This window comes from Ostrea edulis, chromosome 7 (assembly GCF_947568905.1).
Source record: "Ostrea edulis chromosome 7, xbOstEdul1.1, whole genome shotgun sequence".
Classification (NCBI taxonomy): Eukaryota; Metazoa; Mollusca; class Bivalvia; order Ostreida; family Ostreidae; genus Ostrea; species Ostrea edulis.
The window spans coordinates 75,687,472-75,709,576 of record NC_079170.1 but is presented as its reverse complement, the minus strand read 5'-3'; the positions used below and the strand labels follow the sequence as shown (position 1 = coordinate 75,709,576).

Below are 22,105 nucleotides of genomic sequence, written 5' to 3'. Positions count from 1 at the left end.
GGCCAAGGAATAGGGGTGTTACGCATGGAAACGTGTTAATTACTTCATTAAACAAATGACACGCGTTCGCGGATGCACGAAAATCTGTGAAATCCCAACAACGACAAATTCGACACAATTCCCTCGCAGTCCCATTCACAGGGTGTCAGCAGTACATGTAACTTTCCCATTACTGGTAAGTCAAACTCTTTGAGAAAAGAAACCCAAAAGGAACAAAAATATTCTTATAGTATATCAACAATTTATGGGGATTGAAATAAAAAGATAGGGATTTTAGTAACTTTATACAGGAAATTAAAATAAGAACCTTTCTTAGAAAACAAACTTTCCTGTAATTTATATGAAATCGAACAGGAAGTTTTAAAAAATCACCTCATAGAATATTTGCATTTTCCTACACCCTACCCCACTAATGCACACATTGTGCAGCCTATCGGGTAATATGCCATATTTGCAAACGGGTCCTTTCTTCCTAATACATTGATCGATTACTTCCACATCAACAGTCAAAAGTTCACTATATATAATACTAGCATATATAACAAATGGAAACGGAGGGACATACACGAAAAATGTGAAATTTCTATTGAAATATTTTTGTTCACGTTTTCAAAAAATTGTCTACTTTCTATTCACCAAAGAACCATGTGTATGTTTCATAGATAAATTTCATTTTGACGATACAGGAGAGTATAAAATTTAACGCTTCACGCCCACATGCTTTTTAATGCTTCACGCCCATATGCTTTTTAACGCTTCACGCCCGCATGCTTTTCAGCCCTTCATGAAAAGTGTGCCGGCGTCTAGCGTAAAAATAAAATTTATTTTCTATATCTATTTTCATTTTTGTCGGAATTCCCGGCGGTTAGAATAGACGTCGAGCGCATTGTTCCATAGCCGCAAAGCATTCAGGAGGAAATGTTTACAATTTATAACGATATCAAACAACAGAACATAACATATGATAAAATTAGACATACATTACACGATCACGAAAGGAGTATATCTGTTTATGTAATACCCGTTTAATGATGATCACAGAAACGTGTTGCTCTGATCCCAACAGTAAGACAGACATTACTTATGCGAGTGTATATAACCATTATGCATCATGTTGCGGGATTGATTTGATCCAATCACAATTCCTAAGAAAAAAAGTTTTATATAATTCGCTTTCATGTACGTGCATTTCAATTAGGAAATCGGAAGCAATAAGTGCTTAGTCTACCTAGAATAGCGTATCCACGTCACCTATACAATGCATGCTAGCAAGTGCTGGATATCTGTTTCCCCATACTATATAGTCCTGGAGGAAGTTACATATATAGATTTGGAACGAATGGAAAAGTGAAGTTTACACACTTTCTGTCCAAAAAGTTCGGTAACAATTTCTATCAGTTGTAGAGATTGACAAACATAAGAAGCCGTGTAGCTGTCAGCTTACCTGCTACTGTGTGCTAATCCTGAGAGGATAGTTGTGGACTCTCCTTCTGTCTTTGTCGCAATGGAGATACGTTTTAACGTATACTCTTTTATGCTTATACAGCGCTGGGGACCCGTTGCAATCAATAACAAACCAACATGCTATATCTAAAGACGGGATTTCTTCCCATGTGGCTTTCACTTTAAATTTCACTCTGTGTATGTTTCAAAACACGCGAATACACCCACGTGCTCAGTGTCAGGGATTTGGATTTCAGGTGATCAACTTTAGGACTTTATTTTTTATTCTATGCAACAACAGACTCCAAATATCCCTTTCCAAACGATTCCTTATCATCAATTTGAGTAGAATATATTGATTTTCTGGATTTTAAGCTTTATGCTTTTCACAACGCAACCGGGCGCATACATTTAACTTCACAGTAATCAATTTTCACATATTTTAGTAGATCATCTTGTCCAAACGGGGACTCAATCTTTAAAACTGAAAATGCTGATCCTTGTACTTACACGCATGTACACGTCTAAGCATAACTATTTTAATCAATCCCGCACAAATATAATTCAGGACGAAAAATGACGAGATATGTGGTTTAAAGATAAATCAAGAGAAAAAGTGAGGAAATCTATCAGAAAATGTCATGATTATATAACTAAATGCAGTCTCATCGAGTAGGAAATTGAATATATGTTGCGAAAGGAATTATTGTTTAATCACAATACAACAGCAAGGGCAGAGGGACAATGGGAACTTATCGTACGCCGGCATATTAAAAACTTTGTCTTTTTTATGATTTATTTATTTTGTCTTTTTTATTTATACAAATAAAAAAAAAAATGTATGTAAATTTAAAAGGATTTTGCCTTATGCGAATTACATCACATAAATACATATCATATGAGCATGAGATAATATCCATTTAGATATAGACTTTCTTGTTGATTTTCATTTTAATGCAATACCACTACATTGTTTTAATGAAAATGATAAAATTGAATAATTGAAATATATGCATTTAAATCATCTTCATTTGCTCATACGTGAAACTATTCCTCTTGAACGTGCAACTTTTAGGAAAGATACCCACAAGATTTGTGTGCATATATCAATTCATATTATCTTGATTAATGTAGATACAGAATTTATAATAAACCTTTAATGATCCCCTGTGGGTATATTGCAGAAGTCTGAAAACCTAACACTTTAACACTCCCGATAAACAATGGATTAGAATAAAATGATCGACAATTGAAATTAGTGTTTGTTATTTCAGCAGGCCTCCTTCGGTTATGGTTGATAATGGATAGTGACCCTCTGTCCACTATCTGATGATGTGTCTGTTCTTAGCACACTGATTTTGACTACGGATAACTCTGTTTACCTGATTAGGATATAGGGCTCACGGCGGGCGTGACCGGTCGACAGGGGATGCTTACTCCTCCTAGGCACCTGATCCCACCTCTGGTGTGTCCAGGGGTCCGTATTTGCCCGACTATCTATTTTGTATTGCTTGTAGGAGTTATGAGATTGATCACTGTTCGTTATCTTCACCTTTTATTTAAGTCCGGACATTGTGATATGGAGGGCAGGTTGTTGTCCGTGCAGCAGGTCCCCCACTCTCCACTCTGCTACTGTGATCCAAAGGAAAGGCAGAGTCCACTACAGTGTGGCAGCAGCAGCGTCGCAGGAGTTGCTGAATGTGTGCTGAAGTTCAGCAGCATACCACCTTACGGACTCCGGATTTTCCTGCAAGGATTACTCCTGAAGCCTTTCCCATAAATGGGTGACCACAAGGTAGCAGGGGTGTTAGATGGCCGGCATTGGCTCCCCTGAGCCGGTGCCCTTTGACAGATCTTGTTTTCATTCTATCAGGGTGTCTAGCCACCCTCAACACCAATGCCTTTAAGAGAATTGGTGGGGATGCCAATTTAGTTGCCGTAGTACTGGGTTACAGGTAGTACTGGGCTACAGGTAGTACTGGGTTACAGGTAGTACTAGGCTACAGGTAGTACTGGGTTACAGGTAGTACTGGGCTACAGGTAGTACTGGGTTACAGGTAGTACTGGGTTACAGGTAGTACTGGGTTACAGGATACCAGTAGCAGATAAAGCCTGACCTGACCAGCATTCATTATTTGCATCTGAAATTCATTTCAAAATTAAGGATTATCTCCCTCGTGCATAGCTCTTATCCTTGGACGAATTTGGCTCCACTTTTTTTGGCACGCTGTTTTTGGCTATATTTAGCTCTAAAACTTCATAGTTATTTCGGATTTCAAACATTTCGGTTGAGCATCACTGAAGAGACATTATTTGTCGAAATGTGCATCTGGTGCATCAAAATTGGTAGCTATAAGTTTTACATTGATACGCTATCATATTATTGAATTAATGATGCTGTTAACGATGTAGATTATTAATATTTGTCGTTTTTCGTACAGGTAATAATCATAGTAAAAACTTAGAAATATCCTACCGCACTGGACAACCAAAACTTGTATTTCTGAAAAATCAGCACTTACATAAAGCCTGTCGTAGTGCAAAGCGTTCACCACATGAAGGGATTTATATTGTGCCTTGTTAAGTTCATTCATCATAATAAATACAGATTAAGACTGAAAGGTTTCGGGATTATCCTAACATTGAGTGGATATGTTGAGGATTCAGAAGTTATATACAAGGAACCCCTATCTTGGGTAGCTTACAATATGTTATTTATCATTGTACATTTATATAGCGCGTTATCTAATTAAGACAATTACTCTAAAGTGGTATCGGTAAATACCGAATCACAGATTAAATTCAAGTTTTAAAAATATATGTTTTAAGTTTGGTTTTAAAAACAGCTAATGATCCAGCGGAAAGTTGTTCCACAGAGTTATGGAAGAAACTGCAAACCGCCTTTCGCCATACAGTTTAGTACGGGCGCATGGCTTTAAAAGGGATAACGAGTCTGCAGAACGAAGTGTGCACTAGGGATGGTAGACTTGATCTAGTTCTTGGATGTATACTGAAGCTTATTCATGAAGAGCCTTGAAAGGATACAACATAATTTTTATTTCGTTTGATATGTCACAGGTAATTTATGTTTCTTGATAAGAGTGTGGTTTCCTTTTCAGTGCATCTATAAATTTCTTATTGGCTTTTTATCTTTTTTGATCCGACACATTTTAAAAAACGTATGGTTTTAATAAAATACGACGTTACCAGCAGTACGTGTAGCATTTAGACCTATGTTAAGCACTCAAGGCTGTAGTAGTGAGGGTTCTTTAACGTGTCAACGGCTGTCACGAAACAAGATCTCCGTGTGTAAGGTTATCACCGAAAGACCCGTGATTCATACAGCGAACGAGCTATCAGTATATATAATGTTAACGAGCGGGGCTCGAACTCATGACTTTCCGATTAGGAAGCGAACGTTCTACCAATGAGCTACCGCAACCGGTCTCTAGTATTCGAAATATATTACTTTAAAAAATACCCGTTATACTGATTTTAAATATATATCAGGTCTGAGTCACACAATTGCTATTGAATTTACTTTTATACTTGAAGAACAGTAATAAATGTGTTTATGAATGTATGTTTAATAACTCTTCTCCCAATATAAATGTAAATTGCAATGACCTATCAACTGATGTAAATATCTTCCCTCTTATAAGGCTTTTGGGGAGTTTTGTTATACCATATTCTCAGTGCCCCTTCTAGGTCGTAAGAGGAGATTAAATGGGGCGGTCCTTCATATGAGACCACAAAAACCGAGGCCCCTTGTCAAAGCAGGTATGACACGATAAAGATCCTTCCCTGCTCAAAGACCGTGAGTATCGAGCATACATTATCAAAGATGTAATCAATTGCCATATAGGAGAGGGCATTCTAAGTTTTAAGAACTTGTGCTCAATCCGTTTGTAATAACTTCCAGACAATAAAATATGTTCAAATCAAATGAACGAGCATACATGTAGGCCTATTTTGCAGCCCTTCATCAGCAATATGACTTCTCCATGTGAGTGAGGAAAAGATTTTCAAGCGGGACGTTCAACCACATACAACCAACCACTTTAAGAAAGAAAAACAAAATTTTAAAATACACTGAAAAGAAATATTAACGTTTACCTGATCAAGATATAGGGCTAACGGCGGGTGTGACCATTCGACAGGGCATGCTTACTCCTCATAGGCAACTGATCCCTAATGTAGGGTAATACCGCTAATATTCCGTGCAAGTCGAGTTAAAAAAAACTTACCGCTTCTTTTTTCGATACTCATTCGTCGAGGACTCCATTTTTGTTTTGGAAATTCAACGGAAAGTGTCCATCGCTTAATTCTCTGAAAGTGCTCGTTTCAACTGAAAGCCAGTTACGGCGTTTGGCCCGAATGCGGAAGACCGGGATTCGAATCACGGCCGCGACAGACCTAATTCGTTAAAACAGGTAGTGACAGTTCCATTGCGAAACACTCGGCATCAGGTGTGAATGTCACGGGTCCTCGGAGATGACCTTAAAATCGGATATCCTGTGTCACAGTAGGTGTGGCACGCTAAAGAACCCTCACTGCTCAAAGGACGTTAGCGCCGAACAAAGGCCAACATTTGAAGCCTTTCACCGGTCTTGGTTACGTCTCCACATGAGGAAAAAATTCTCGAGTGAGACGTTAAACATTACACAAATTAACCTTGTAAGTATCTTCCTGTTCACTTTAGAAATCTTTTCAGCTAGGTATTTTGCGACTGATCAAAATTGGTACCGTATAAGTTTTACATTCTTGTGTCTTGATGCGAGATGGAAAAAGGAAGCCTTTCTTGGAATTGTTAAAAAACCAGACAGAACAATAATTCCCTCTTCCACTAATCCTGAAGATTTATTTTTCTGAAATGATGATAAATTTTGCTAATTTTTTCTTAATGCCACTTCATCTTCAGGTGGATTTTCGTGATCGTTGTATCCTATCTGTATCTTTTCTGAACTTTTAAAACCTTGTGGAAGTGTTTGTGTCAGTCTTTAGCTTGGTTTTATGTTAGATTGATTGATTGATTGATGTTTTCCGCCACACTCAGCAATTTTTTTCAGTTATCTGGTGGCGCCCAGTTTTTATTGGTGGAAGAGAGAACCCAGATACAATGTACCTGGGAAAAAACCATCGACCTTCTGAAAGTAAACTGGGAAACTTTCTCACTTACCGGCGGGAGTTTTATGTTAGAAGAATATAGGACATTGTTCATCCGTGATGTAGGCGATGGTACATGTGTATAATCTCTCATCAAAGGAATCATCCATGACATCAAAATCGTTATCAAGTATAACCTACTCTGAAAAAATGAAATAAACAGAATTGATGTATTCATATTTGAAATACATTAATTTTTTTATTCAGGTGAAACAAACCACTTTGAAATAATATTGTGAATTTACCAGTGCCATAATTATATTAAACAACCCCTCCTTGTGAGGTATCCCCCGGGAGATTTACCGTAATTACTAAATATCATTTCTTCTCCTACAGTTCCGTGGGGATCCGGATAAGAATAGGTCCTCTGTGCCCCTTGCGCGTCGTAAGAGGCGACTAAATGGGGCGGTCCTTTGGATGAGATCGCAAAAGTGAGGCCCTATATCACAGCAGATATGGCACGATAAACAACCCTCGCTGCTCAAAGACCGTAAGCACCGATCTGCAGCCATTCACCGACAATGGTGATGTCTCCGTATGAGTGAAAAAATTATCGAGATTGACTTTAAGCTGTATACAATTAACCAACCTAACCATAAACAGTATGGATTTTATTCTACAGAAAATATTTGATTACAATATGTATATCGATGGGCAAAGATTAGGAGTCTGAATTCAGAGAAAAAATACAACATTAATCTAGATCCACGCCAGTAGAAAGAAACATAAGAATGGCCGTGGTACATTTAATTTCACTATTGTATCTTGTGAATTCCCACCCAAGACAATATGTGTCATTTGCCCTAAACTTTCAAAATATAACTAAACATATGGATTGACCAGCTTCACAGAGGAAGGAGGCCTTATAAGGACAACAAAAACAACGCTGTTTTCATTCAATAACGAATATCTGCAAGCATTCTATCATAGCATACTACTTACACAGACGCAAGCTTTTCTCATATTTTTTGTTACATTTTTCATACTATTATTTCATACAATATCGAATTTACTTGATACTATTTGATTGAACCAACTCGAGATTACATGTATATAAATGAAGTTGTATTTTATTGAACATAATTTATCCTTAATTACTTGTAATTATATTCAATCATTTAAAAAAGATGAGTTTAATTATTGATAAAAAAATAAGTTCAAATATCACAAAACATATAATATTTCTAAACTCCATATTCCCAAATATTTTACACTATTTTCAAATTATTAGTGATAGCCTCTCCTAAACCAATTGATGAAACGGACAAATTCTATCAAAGATGACCTTTCATTAAGAAATTTGATCTATTTCTAACTGGACTAACCAGTCTACATTTATCTATGGAATTTAACCTATATTTAATTCGTTTAGGGATATGTTCAATTATTCGAAAATCTGACGGGCCAACTTACTAAATTTTCACTTATATTAGAGGCGGTCATATATGTCTCTGCTCATATGTAGATATCACATTTATGCATTGTTAGGGCCCCGCATGAAATGCGGGAAGCCCTATAGTAATCACATTGTCCGTCCTTCTGTCCGTCAACACTCTCCTTGTGACACGATAACTCAAACAGTTTTTATCGTACAGTTTTCAAATTTTGTATAGAAATAATTTACAATAAGAGGAAGAAGCCTGTAAATTTTGGGGTCATTTCACTTTGTCTGTATGGCATGATCTTTGTTATTATGAACACTTTCTTTGTGACACGATAACTCAAACAGTTTTCATTGTACAGTTTTCAAATTTTGTACAGAAATACTTTAAAATAAGAGGAAAACATCTATAGATTTTGGAGTCATGTCACTTTGTATGTCATCATCTTTCTTATTATGACCGTATCTATTTACCACTGTCTAAGGGAGATAATTCAATTTGAATTATGATATGCATTGTATTGATATAGAAAATTTACAAGAAATAACTCTACAACATTGTGTATGTGTATATTTTTGGATTTCTAATGTGATATAAAAAATGTTTGATGTTACATGTATATTGAATTAAAACACGTCATTCCCAGTCTACAACTTTCGATGGGATCGGAATACGAAATAAAATTTCTTATTTCCGGTTGCAAAGTGAAACTGTTTCAAGAAATTATGTAGTAATTGCATGTTGCACATTAGAGAACTGTTCCTTTTAATAAAGAAAGTCACAAAATAGATACAAAATTAGTGTACCATATTCATTACTGTTACCGAGCTTTCGTCGGTAAAAATCTCGAAATGGCGTTTTTCACTGCGCTTGTTGACGGTAAGGTCCACATTTTCTACGTGAGTATTTTGATATTTGCTTATGAATTTTTTAGCACATACATGGTATGTCTCGACTAGAAATAATGGAAACTTTCTCACCTATGTATGTATGCTTCATACTTAGATATTTTATTGAAAGTAGACATTAACGGCAAACTAACAACTCAACTGTATGACAAACGGGATGATTTCAGCTTCTCCATCGTCAATTTCCCACATTTATGTAGCAATATTCCATTATCACCTGCATATGGTGTTTATATATCTCAACTGATTCGATATGCAAGAGCTTGTTCTGGGTATAGTAAGTTTTTAAATCGAGGTAAGCTACTGACAAACAAGTTGATGGTACAGGGATTTCAACAGTCTCGATTGAAGTCAGCATTTCGCAAATTCTATGGTCGTTATAACGATCTAGTTCGTCAATACAACCTCGCATTGGGTCAAATGCTGTCTGACGTGTTTCATACCGATTGTTAAGCCGTTCTTGGCACACTGATTTTGACTGCGGATAACTTCGTTTACCTGATCAGGATATGGGGCTCACGGCGGGTGTGACCGGTCAACAGGGGATGCTTACTCCTCCTAGGCACCTGATCCCACCTCTGGTGTGTCCAGGGGTCCGTGTTTGTCCAACTATGTATTTTGTATTGCTTGTAGGAGTTATGAGATTGATCACTGTTCGTTATCTTCACCTTGCATGTCACAAAATGTTTTGCAAAATCCTCCAGAAAAAAAAATCGGACCCATGCGTAAAATGGGTACTGCATATTGCGATCTAGGCTATACATAGAGTTCGTGCACCGTGTCTATTTCATTTTGGTATATTATATTTGCAATACGTTTGCTTTCGAATCAGTTGAGATATATAAACACCATATGCAGGTGATAATGGAATATTGCTACATAAATGTGGGAAGTTGACGATGGAGAAGCTGAAATCATCCCGGTTGTCATACAGTTGAGTTGTCAGTTTGCCGTTAATGTATACTTTCAATAAAATATCTAAGTATGAAGCAGACATGACAAGTAGGGGACATTGACAAGTAGGCGGGACATTGACCGGTGAAGGCGGGACATTGGCCAGTGAAGGCGGGACATTGACAAGTAGGGGACATTGACAAATAGGCGGGACATTGACCGCTGAATATTGTTGATAACACTGTCGTGTCTGAGTGCTTTATAAGATATTTATTCACACCAAATTATGTTGTTGTTTTTTGGGGGAATTCTGACTCTAAAATATGTCAAAGGATGCACAATTGACTGTTGCGTTATAAACGGTGAATTTAAGGTCAAATTACTCTGTGCTGTTGAGAGTGAATTATTGGTAAAGGTAGAACAGCTTCCCAAGTCATGTACACATGTATGCATCATACCAAAAGAAATTATAGTACTGAAAATGATCTGTCAATGAATCCCCCAATGTTTGCAAAATTCAAATGCGTATTCTACCGATTAGAACAGAGACAGTATGCAAAACTTATACTGTACCAATTTTGATGCACCAGATGCGCATTTCGACAAATAATGTCTCTTCAGTGATGCTCAACCGAAATGTTTGAAATCCGAAATAACAATGAAGTTTAAGAGCTATTGAAGGGAAAACAGTGTGCCAAAAAAGTGGAGTCAAATTCGTCCAAGGATATGTTATAAGGGGAAATCAGTAGTTGATAGCTTATATGTACTTTATGTTTTCTTGGTAATTTAGAAGATGCAATATACTCAGATCTCACGGGACAGACACACTAGTTTCACAAAGATGACACATGTGGAAACCTTGAGGATACTTGATGTTGAGGTTTTTGTCAAGTTACAGTCTGCGGAAACCGTTTTTATAATTCTGAAACTAACTCCACCCTCTTATGATCTTGCATTATTATGGTTTAAAATTAAGAGAGAAAATAAAACCCCACCTGTATTCATTTCCACTTAATATAGTTTCATTTAACCAATGACCAAAGAAAATATATGAAAGGTGAAGATAGCGAACAATGATCACTCTCATAATTCCTATAAGGAGTGCAAAAATAAAGAGTTGCGCAAACACGATCCACAGAACATATCAGAGGTGGGATTTGGTGCCAAGGATATGTTTCCACATTTTAAAAGATGTCCGACCTATAGAAATACAAATTCATGTCTGTAAGAACTTCAGAAAATCGCAGATTTTTGTTAAACAGCATAAAAATTCATAAAACTGGTTACGATGATAAACATCTTATTTTGAACAGTTTAAAAAAAACTGCTACTTTATAATCATTTATAGATTAATTGATGATATGACGAGAATTATTATAAAATAGACAGAATAGAGAAAATACAGGCCAAAATCAAGTTTGCCCCCAGCAACATTAATGGTTTACCGGCGTGGAGTTATCGGCTCTTTTCCGCTAGACGGTGCTATCACCGCATTGGTCCTTCACTTTTGCTACGTCATGGCGAGCAGAAAGATGTACGGCGAAATGAAATTGCCTGAATTGCGCAAAGAGTTAAGAAATAGAGGCGCTAAGTTGTCTGGACGCAAGAATGAACTTATAGAAAGGTAAATACAAATAAAGAACTACATTTTGGTGGCTTATGAGTCAGGTAAACAGTGCAAGTGAAGTAAACAAATAGGCGCACGTACACACACACATAAAATGTGTGTCGTCAAGAAGGGGTACATTGTTTCACTTGACATGTGTGTTGTAGGCGCACATGTGTAAACATAACAATATATGTAAATGGAAAAAACATGTCTACATGCATATATGATGTATATTAATTCCAAAATACATTTATTTGCCAAAAATATCCGATATACATGTCAATAATTTAGAAGAGAGAGGGGGGTGGGTGTAGACTGTGTGTCAGCTACCATTAGGAATAAAACCATTATACAATCACTCTGACCACAGAAACTCTGCAGACGGCCCTGAGACATGTCCTGTGTGTATCAAAACTATATACAACACCCTGCTTTCTTGGTCATGTAAATTTCAGTTAAATAACAATGACCGTAGATGAACTCCACCCACATCCACTCCAGTGATCCATGTAGAAACCATATGGTATTTTGGGTAGTCTTTAAGGGATGTATACACTCCCCCTAAAATTGACCAACCAGAGGTTAATTTTTGATAAAATGTGAAACAGCCACTAAATGCATGGTCACAAAATGTTTAACTTATTTCTGAGTCCAAAAAATGGGTAGTGAAATGTAAGGGCCTCGCTCAGTGAGTCCCTACCCACCACAGGCACCTGAAATATGGATAGCTTGTATAGATCTTATGTACATAACCCCACCCTTCTAGAATGAAAATATTTTATACAAAACCAAAAAGGTATAAGTCGTTCAGAATAGTATGCTTCTACCTTCTGTAAGCTTTTGAGATGACCACATGTGAGATACTAATATTTCCCCACCGAAAAGCTCGGGTTCGATGAGATAAATGGCAGAATAAGACAAATAAAACGGATGGCATGGGATTTAGACGAAAGACACAACTAGAATTACATTAGCCTGATGAGATATTCGCAGAAATTCCTTCGATAAAGTTGGTTTTTACCCCGAGAATCGGTCTCGAAGCAGGTAGCCCCTTGTTTGTTTACATGATTTGTTGCACACCTTTACATATATTAGTATCTCACAACTGACATAATACATTTTATTGTAAATTAAAATCGTGCTTTGGAAACAATAAGAATCCTATTTAATACAACTTGGGTTAAGAGATTCTCAAACACCATCCCCTAGTGTCCCTTGCACTTTGATGATCAACTTTTTAAATATAATCATTATTGTTATACATGTACATATAGCGATGGTACATGTGATGTAAATGCACTACATCTAGTCATATTGTTCAGTCCCCAATCATTGTTACCAATAACTCCAATCAATCTAAATTGTATTATAATCAAAACTTTGTTAAATACATGTATGCTATGCATGTCTGTCTTTGGTATATGTCTTAAATCATAACTGTTCTATGTATATTTGCCCCTTGTGCATCCATAATTGGTCAAAAATTGCAGTCTACCTTAGATATTATTACATGTATTATGAATCAGTGTTGTGCTGATGTGAGTGGGATCTGAATGCTTTATCTTTTAGCACATCCAAATCATAATTTTTTTGTCAAACTGCAACATACCAGCTAATAAACAGTCAGTGAAATTAAATTTTTTTTATAGCCAATTAGTCTTGTTCTCGATGCACAAGAATCCACATGCACTATTGTAAAATAAATAAAGAGCTACATGTAGTACAATGTATAATTATATTCGTACACATGTGCATTTGACTGTATTTTAGAGAATTCAGTTTTGTGATATAACAAAACAAAATTATACAAACACAGTATGATTGACTCTCATGCCTCAGCTCACATGTTTACAGTCAAGCTATCTATAAAACGTTTAATTATTTTTAAAAAATTACGGAGGCAGGTATTAGTCATATTCTGATACAGAATAGTTGCTTTAAATTGTCTATTAAATTTATATTTTCCCTTCCAGATTAGAAGCTTATGACCGCAATAAAAACTTTGGTGCCTGTAGCGATGATTTTCCAGAGTACAACATGCAGCTACCTGACCCACTGAAATACAAGGATTTAAACAGTGATTGCAAGACCGTGTCAGTAGAGCTTAACCATGTGCATTCATATTTATCTGGCTTTGACAAAGTGCTTGACAAGGTTCCCATTGAACTGTACAATGAACAATATCTATGCTACATTAGAATGTTTTTAGATGAGGAAATGCGGTGTTTTTACTTTCGGTCAGCGTGTAGGGCTGCAATGAAGGAGAGTGTGTTCTACAATATAGATATAAGCATATCAAGTGAAAGTGATATTTTAGAATGCCAATGTGAGTGTGGTGCCGGAATGGGACCTGGGGCCCATTGCAAGCATGTGTGTGCGGTACCGTATGCACTTGTTATGTTTTCTAAAAACAAATTTGTCAATGTTGAAAACACATGCACAGAAAAACTTCAGTCATTTCACAAAGTAAAGAAACACACAGGTTCGCCTGTAAAAATGGAAAATGTCAGCATGGGATCCTTCCACAGAAACTCTGTTCACTTTGATCCACGCCCAGTTGGAGCTCCAGGAACTGACCCTGAGGAATATCAGCAGTATTTTCGTAATGTTTGTTTAAATTTCAAAGGTATTTCCCAAACTCCAATATTTCAGATCTTTGAACCAGCAAATGGTAGGGCCTTGGCACATGATCATGACTACTTTGAAAAGACCCCAGAGGACAATTTCTTGGAGGTATTTGGACTAACTTCACTTACACAAAAACAAGCGGAAGGTATTGAGTTGAAAACACGAGGTCAAGGTGCTAATTCTATCTGGATGGATGAAAGACGGAAGCGCATACAGTCTTCAAATTTTGGACGAGTGTGTAAAATGACAGAAAAGACCAATAGAGAGAAACTTGCATTTTCAATGATCAATCAGAAAGATTTTATTTCAAAAGCTACAGAACATGGGCGACAGAATGAAGACAAAGCAGTAAGTATGTATGAAAGAACAACAAATAGTAGTGTGACCAGATGCGGAATATTTGTCCCACAGAACATGCCATTCATTGGAGCAAGTCCTGATGGAATAGTGTCGGATGACATTTTACCCGAAGTAAAATGTTCATTTACAGCAAAGAAGAAGAAATTAATGTGAAAACCGTACCATATCTTACGGAGGGAGAAGGTGGACTTGAACTCAACAAGACTCACAACTATTATTATCAAGTTCAAGGACAAATGTTTTGTAGTGGTCGACGTATTTGTCATTTTGTAGTGTACACCATATCGGACATCAAATGTGTGCGCATTGAAAGAGATGATAGCTTTATTGCGCAAATGTTGGAGAAACTCCATGCATTCTATACACAGTACTTCAGAACAGCTGTTTTGGAAAGATATTTTTATCGTGACTTATATTGAACGGAATTTATTCTTTGTACCATATGGTAGATGTAATTGCCAAGTATGTATACTACCTTGGAACTCCTTACCTGTTGTACTACTATTCACATACACTGTACATTACTATTCAGTATTCACATACTGGTACATTTTTGTACATAATTCAGTTTGTAGAATAATGTAATGTTATCGACATTATATTTAAAAGATGGATGATGCTAAAGAAGACATTGTAATAACACATTTGTTGTCAATTTTATTTTTTTTTATTTTTAGGTAAAAATGCGCCAAAATATAAAAGACCAAAATTTCAAACTTTTTTGACATCAAATTTGCCAAATATTCACGATGCCAAAATTACCTGATATTCCATAAGCATATGTATATATAGATGTCGAACTATAGGATCATTAAGCATCCCGAGGAACTATACCAGTCCTAAAATTGCAAAGCATAAAGCATACAAAAATGATATCAGAACTTAAGCTAGCCTCTGTTACATTCATGGGCTTTGTCAAAATTTTGTAAGTCTTGGCCAACCCAATAATTCTCTCTATATGTACACGTTTGCTTGAGATACGTCTGTCATTCATAACAGTTTTGCCACAGAGACGGTTTTTCTTCTTAAAAAAAGTAGGGACATTTATGGTTATATTTCTTGGTGCGAAAATGTCTTTGACATTAAATCCCTTATCAGCCATAATACTATCATATGGATCACAATTGTGGAGCAAAGAGCTGCGTTTAGTAATCTGTCTGTCGCTTGCACTACCTCAATATGTACTTGACACAAAGGAAACTAGTCCACCAGGTGTTGCACCAACAAGAACTTTGGACGTGTTACGATTTTTATAAGAAGAAAAAGTTAACTGTTGTGCTTTCGGATTTTTTGGTTTTTTGATGGGACATTCTGTCCCGTTTATTATAACTCTAGTTTTAGGGTACGACCTTTTAAATCCAGACGGGGTAAAATGGCAAACTAGTGCTTGTATGGGCCAGATATTTACTTGTCGCCATTGATGTCATAAGAAATTAATCCACGTAATTATGATATTTTGAACTACTTTCTCCGATATGCCAAACATGCGCGATAGCTCAAAATTTGTGGTATTTCATCAGCGAAAGAAAAAATTGATTTGGAACATCCAACTTTACAACTTGGTTATACATGTAAATTAGGCAATATGCTACAGGACCCAAAGTGTGTAAAACAAAATAAAATTTGTTAATATCCTCTAAACCAGTGTAAAAATGTACACCAGCAGGATCATTGTCAAAGTTTTCTATGCTGAACATGGGTAGTTTAGTTGTTTGAGTTTCTATGGACACCTGTGTTTTGTCACAATCACCACCATCAGTTACAACACTGTTCTCTTGGCCCTCTGGTGTAGATATTATTATTTCTTGCTGACATTCCAAATGAAGTTCATCCTCCAAAATCACCGAAACAGATGCATCCTCGAAGTTATTTACACATATATCACTTGAAACATCAAACTTCAGGCGTTTAGCTGATCTTGCAGTGTACCTCGATTTTCTCTTCTCGGTGTTTTCAGTGGAGGCCTGTTTGTGTAGGATGATAATTTTAGAACTAAAAACACTAAGAATTCCTTTAATTGGTTTAACAGGTATTAAACTTTTTGGTACTAATTCTAGAATACTCGAGCCATTTACCTTTGTCCAGGTAAACTGCGATGGTACTGCAGTTTTCTTTAACACGCGTCTCTCTGCAGTCAACCCTGTTTTTATTCAGAAAAAGGGTAAATTATCCATTTGTTTAAAAACTCATTTCTGTTTTTATATTCGAACAAAATTAAAAATATCTATAAACTTTAAAACTAATTTTATATTCAAAACATATTAATCAATATTCTTCATTTTGTGCAATTCTATTATTAAATATGCTGAAGGGATGGGGGGGGGGGTAGGTTAATTACATTATTTATCTAAAAAAAAAGAGAAAGAAAACTGTTTTTAATATAACCAAAAAGATGGTGTAAAAATTTATATTTTTGTGAAGTCTTTTGTAATATATAAAGCACTGTCTGCAAGAATATACAGGTTTTGTGGTGCGTCAACGCCTAGCTGACGTTTTTTTTTTGTTTTTTTTTTTGTAGTACGTTTTCAGTAAAGATAGGCTAACTGCAGGGTCAGGAAGATGTATAGGTATGCAAATTTGATTTCTTTAAGCCTATCTGTATATATAATAATTAAAGGGGATACGGGAATCACAGCAGCATATCATATTTATAAACCCAAAGAGTTCTCAAGCAGGGCCCGGACGCAGCTATATAAAGTAGCCTAGTGTTGGACCGCTGTCATGTATTCTCTGCGTACACCTGATAATGCTACATGTAGTATTTATATAATTAACTACATATGTCTCTGAATATAAAATATGTTATTTGTAAATAAATGCCAACCGTGATAAGTAACTCCGACATAATTATCGTCTTTGAAATGAGAACGACAGATGTAAACAAACTTGCTAGGGGGTTCTTCCCACTTCTGATACTTTGTTTTCCCTCGCCGAATGGCTTGGATCCATGCATCCCTGCGATCCTTGTTTGAAGGAAGAATGTGGTCACCTTTGTTTCTGCATTCAGGTACAATACAGTATGCCTCAGGCATACTAAACAAGTTAAAACGCGCGTTACAACTTTTACATATATTGTTTACACAACGTCACCATAGGACCAATGCGGTGACAGCGCCAACTATTTATAAATCAAGGAACGATAACCGACGCCGGTACGCCATTGATTAGTTATTTTAAAAAAAATTTAGTATGAAATAGTTGGCCATTCTATTTTTAGTATAAAATAGTTTACCATTTTTCTAATAGTTTACCATTTTCTATTGTACCTAGTTAATAAGATTTCTGTTATGCAAAATGTTGAATTAAATAAAGATTTTGCAAAAAAGATGACGTCGATGTGCGTTTGTGTGTGAGGTTTTAAGCAACATTAAGTGAATGAAAAAATCTTTACATTGATTTAGTTGAGAAGTTTGTGCTTTGTGCTTGAATTGACTGAATTGAACAAACCTGCAATGAAAAGATGAAGATAACGCACAGTGATCCATCTCATAACTCTTTTAAGGAATACAAAATAGAGAGTCGAGCAAACCTGGACCCTTATACATGTATTTCTCACATTATCACCAGTGTGAGATCGACTTTACCCATGTGAGACAGCCATGTGAGATTTTTCTGTCTCACACTGCTGCGACGTCATTTGATTGTGACGTCATATATTTTCTATGATTTACGTTACACGGTGAAGATTTACGTTACACAGTGAAGTAAAAATATTTTGCATTGTTATCTTTAAATTTTAATGTAGTATAGCTTTCTGGTGGACAACCTTGGGGTTTTTAGTTTACACTTACAGTGTAAACCATTTTCGGGTATGCTCTTTCTGCCTTTCTAATTAGTTTTTGCATCGAAGTTCAAATGAGGATTTTGATAATCTAAAATTTTCTGAAAGCTCCTAATTTTATGCACTAAACTGTAGTTAAAATGTGAGAAAAAAATCCTTCATTATTTACTCGTGTGGGATAGGGAAATTCCACCTCTGGAACAAGATTCGCTGTCTAGGACTCGGCAAAGCCTCGTCCAAGACTGCGAATCTTGTCCCCTCGGTGGAATTTCCCTATCTCACACTCGTACTAATGAAGGATTCTATTAATACCAGAGGTGGAATCAGGTGGCTAGAAGTGATATTAATTACTTATTTGAATATAATATTGCAACTGTTGTTCACGTTTACGTATCGTTAGTAATGGTGAATTCGTCATATTGCCACCCCACTTTATTGCCCAAATTGGTCTTGAACAAAAGTTGGCAATATATCGATGGAACACTGTCTGTAACAAGCATTAAGTGTCAGCAGTCCACGGGGAAAACTATCTCACCTGCGCACTTCAGATAAACTGTATTCATGGCAATCCCATGTTAATTGCAAGGTATTGTTCATGGAGACAATAACGAATGTTCACTACATGGACTCGCAGAATATGGTCCAGCTTCTTCACATAGAAAGGGAAATCGAAGTACAGTGTCACCAGTGTATGGAGAAATAATTAATTGATCAAAGTACATTTTTTTCTATTAGGCTTATAAACTGTTCTACATGATTCAGAGACTATGAGTATGATAACAGTGATACTATTTCAAACACTTTCTACCTGAACATGTATTATATAAACGACCAATCCCCCCGCAGATGATGTACATATATATTTCTGTTGAGGGGAATCCCCGCTAAGTTGTTTTTGATAAAATACTGATAGATCTAACTGATTTTAGAATTTTACCAATAAAAAAAAAAAGAATTCAGAATCTATATTCGATTTTTCAATTTGTCATCTCAGTTACAGTAACAATACTCCGAAGATGATGATTAACAAACAAGTTAATGGCAATATTACTTCTGAGCTTTTCAGCTCCCCGAACCAAAAGTCTTGAATACGAGAAGCTTTTACGACTTACAATTAGGTAGTGAGTGCTCGTTTACCGAAGCATTTAGAAATTACGGCCTTTTAGTCTTTCAGAGAGTGTGGTGGCAGGTTTGGCAAGATAGAATACTAGTATTGTATATATCGTGTAATTGGTAAGTGGATTTTCCTCTAAAAAGCCTCATGGAAACAGGTATTTAATTCACTCTAACAGTTTAAGAATTTGAGCGCTTTGATTGTAACAAATATTTCTATCACCAAAAATGCCAACACTTCTAGCGTTGTAAAATTATGCAATATACTGCACATGTACGTGTACCCTCAACATCACGGGCCTCATTCCATGCATATATCTAAATCGTGGTACTTCACCTAAGCTGTTATAGTATGAGATACTAAGATATCATAGTATGAGAAATAATCACAGGTCGATCAATTCATTTTTAGATTTGCCTTATGAAACCTATATTTATTTAATTAATGATTAGCTACAGTTAAGAGGACATGATGCTGAAATAGAAGTGATTAAATATTTATAAACGTGGTGTAACCATAGATGACAGATCCTCGATTTCTTTAGATCAGAATCATGATGTCCTTAGTATATCAGCATTTCATCATTACTAATTTTTATCAATATTTTCGACAACCAAAATACACACTCACCCGCCCCCCAACAAAAACCCATGCAATACGATATGCCTAAAACACATGTAAAACCAACGCATACATGTACATTATCAATTTATCGTTTCCCACTGAACAAAACTACTTGTTGCTAAATGTACACTAGGTGCCAATAAATAACGCATTTTAATTGTCTTGAATTGGTATCTCTAGTGTAACCTTTTAGTTAAAATATTTATTTTTTTTTGCGTGTGATTCAATCTTTTGAAAGTTAGATTTTGTGTACATCAACTTACACCTCTTCTTGCACTTCAATTACTCAAATGAGCACAAAAACAATCATCAGGCTTGTAAACAGTATTTTTACGTGCAGATATAGATCTATATAGCCGGATAGCCCCCCCCCCCCTCCCTCTTTAGAAAAAACCAGCATTGTCGTGAATAGTGGAAATGGAAAATTTAACCTATGAATGAAACTGAAAGATCAACCCTTACTGCCTTCCTTCTCGAGCTTTGGATTGTTTCTTCTTCTTTTTTTAAATTTACTTGTCAAGAAATCTTTAGGCATTATTGATAAAATCAACCCAACCCCCCTATAAGCGATGCCACGTGCCTGATTGTATCACATGCTTTCATTGTGCTTTTAATTCTAGGTGTCTGTTGTTTTTAAAACATTACTATTGAAATCCTCGGTATTAATTGCATAAATTGAACAGAAATAAACGTCCAATACATCTATAACACCCCTTCCCTTCCCCCTTCAACAACCCTACAATTTGACGAAGTGAATATTTTAAAAAGTTTTCTCCTTCAAATCGAAGAAATTAAACCTTGTTTTTGTCATAGATATATTACAACCTGTTAAAACCTGGTATACTATAGAATTTAGTAACGTAAGCTTTACTATACACTATTAGTTAATGCTATTTATGTGAAACTTAGGACCGCAATCGTAAGCGCTCCCCCAACTTCCGATGTAAGGGGAGTAACTGCGAAAATGTAGGCCATTAAAGCATCGATGTATTTAAGAAGATTCATAGCACGTTCGCGTACTGGCAGACAATCGATCATGTCAGGGAGGGCGGATAAAGACTTTAACAGTTAGTAGATAAATGAAATTAATGCCAAATATAGGCTTACATTAAAAAATATGACTTTTGTATGTAAAGTAAGGTTATAAGCAGTGTATATCAGAACTAAACAAGGAGAGAAAAGTGACCTCAAACGACGATGTAATTTGTAAACGATTTCGGATTTGTTAATATCAGGAAATTTTCTATATTCAACACACACATTTGCATATTAGGCATAGTTGATTTAGTATTTACAAATAATTCCAATGTTATTTATTACAATTGTTTTGATTGGACAAAAATAAAGCTGAATCAATAAACCCGAAAACGCGAAGTCAGCATTTCGCAAATTCTATGGTCGTTATAACGATCTAGTTCGTCAATACAACCTCGCATTGGGTCAAATGCTGTCTGACGTGTTTCATACCGATTGTTAAGCCGTTCTTGGCACACTGATTTTGACTGCGGATAACTCCGTTTACCTGATCAGGATATGGGGCTCACGGCGGGTGTGACCGGTCAACAGGGGATGCTTACTCCTCCTAGGCACCTGATCCCACCTTTGGTGTGTCCAGAGGTCCGTGTTTGCCTAACTATCTATTTTGTATTGCTTGTAGGAGTTATGAGATTGATCAATGTTCGTTATCTTCACCTTGCATTCATACACGCCTGAAAAAAATAACATAATGCGGGGAAACTATTCAATTTTTTGCAATTGTTAATAAAGTGAATTAATTGGAATTATAAGAATCAAACACTCTTTTTGAAGAATTTATCGATGTGTAAACTCCGGACATTTTACTCATAAACTTAACATAAACGTGCAAATATCTGCTTTATTTATGTGTCAGAATCAAATCAAACTTTTTACTTATAATCCATTGTACCACGATAATATATCACAAGTGAAGCAATGTTTTCATTCCTAATACGTATGTATGTACGTTTGTTGTTCAATACGAAAGACTTGCGGTACGATATAACCTTAGTTGCAAAATTATTTCCCTTGACTTGTCGATGTTGGAAGTTTAAATTACCTGCAATGGCAAAAAATTCTTGTTTTACTTGTACCACTCTTGGACCTGTCGGCGTATTGATGAATTGTCTTGCCACCCAGCACAAACCACGGCACACGTCTCTTACTGCTCTGCATGTG

At 36.1% G+C, this 22,105-nt stretch overlaps 1 protein-coding gene and 1 pseudogene across 1 annotated transcript in view; both read right to left on the bottom strand.

Annotated features, from left to right (window-relative positions):
- LOC130048512 (G-protein coupled receptor daf-37-like) overlaps positions 1 to 1,499 on the bottom strand; it is a 43,725-nt gene extending 42,226 nt beyond the window's left edge. The window contains exon 1 of the mRNA XM_056145358.1: positions 1,445 to 1,499. The gene's annotated coding sequence lies outside the window, so the exon portion shown is untranslated. The remainder of the gene's footprint in view (positions 1 to 1,444) is intronic.
- A 13,702-nt stretch (positions 1,500 to 15,201) lies between these two features.
- On the bottom strand, positions 15,202 to 17,343 carry LOC130048783 (uncharacterized; annotated as a pseudogene).
- Between the last annotated feature and the right edge of the window lie 4,762 nt (positions 17,344 to 22,105).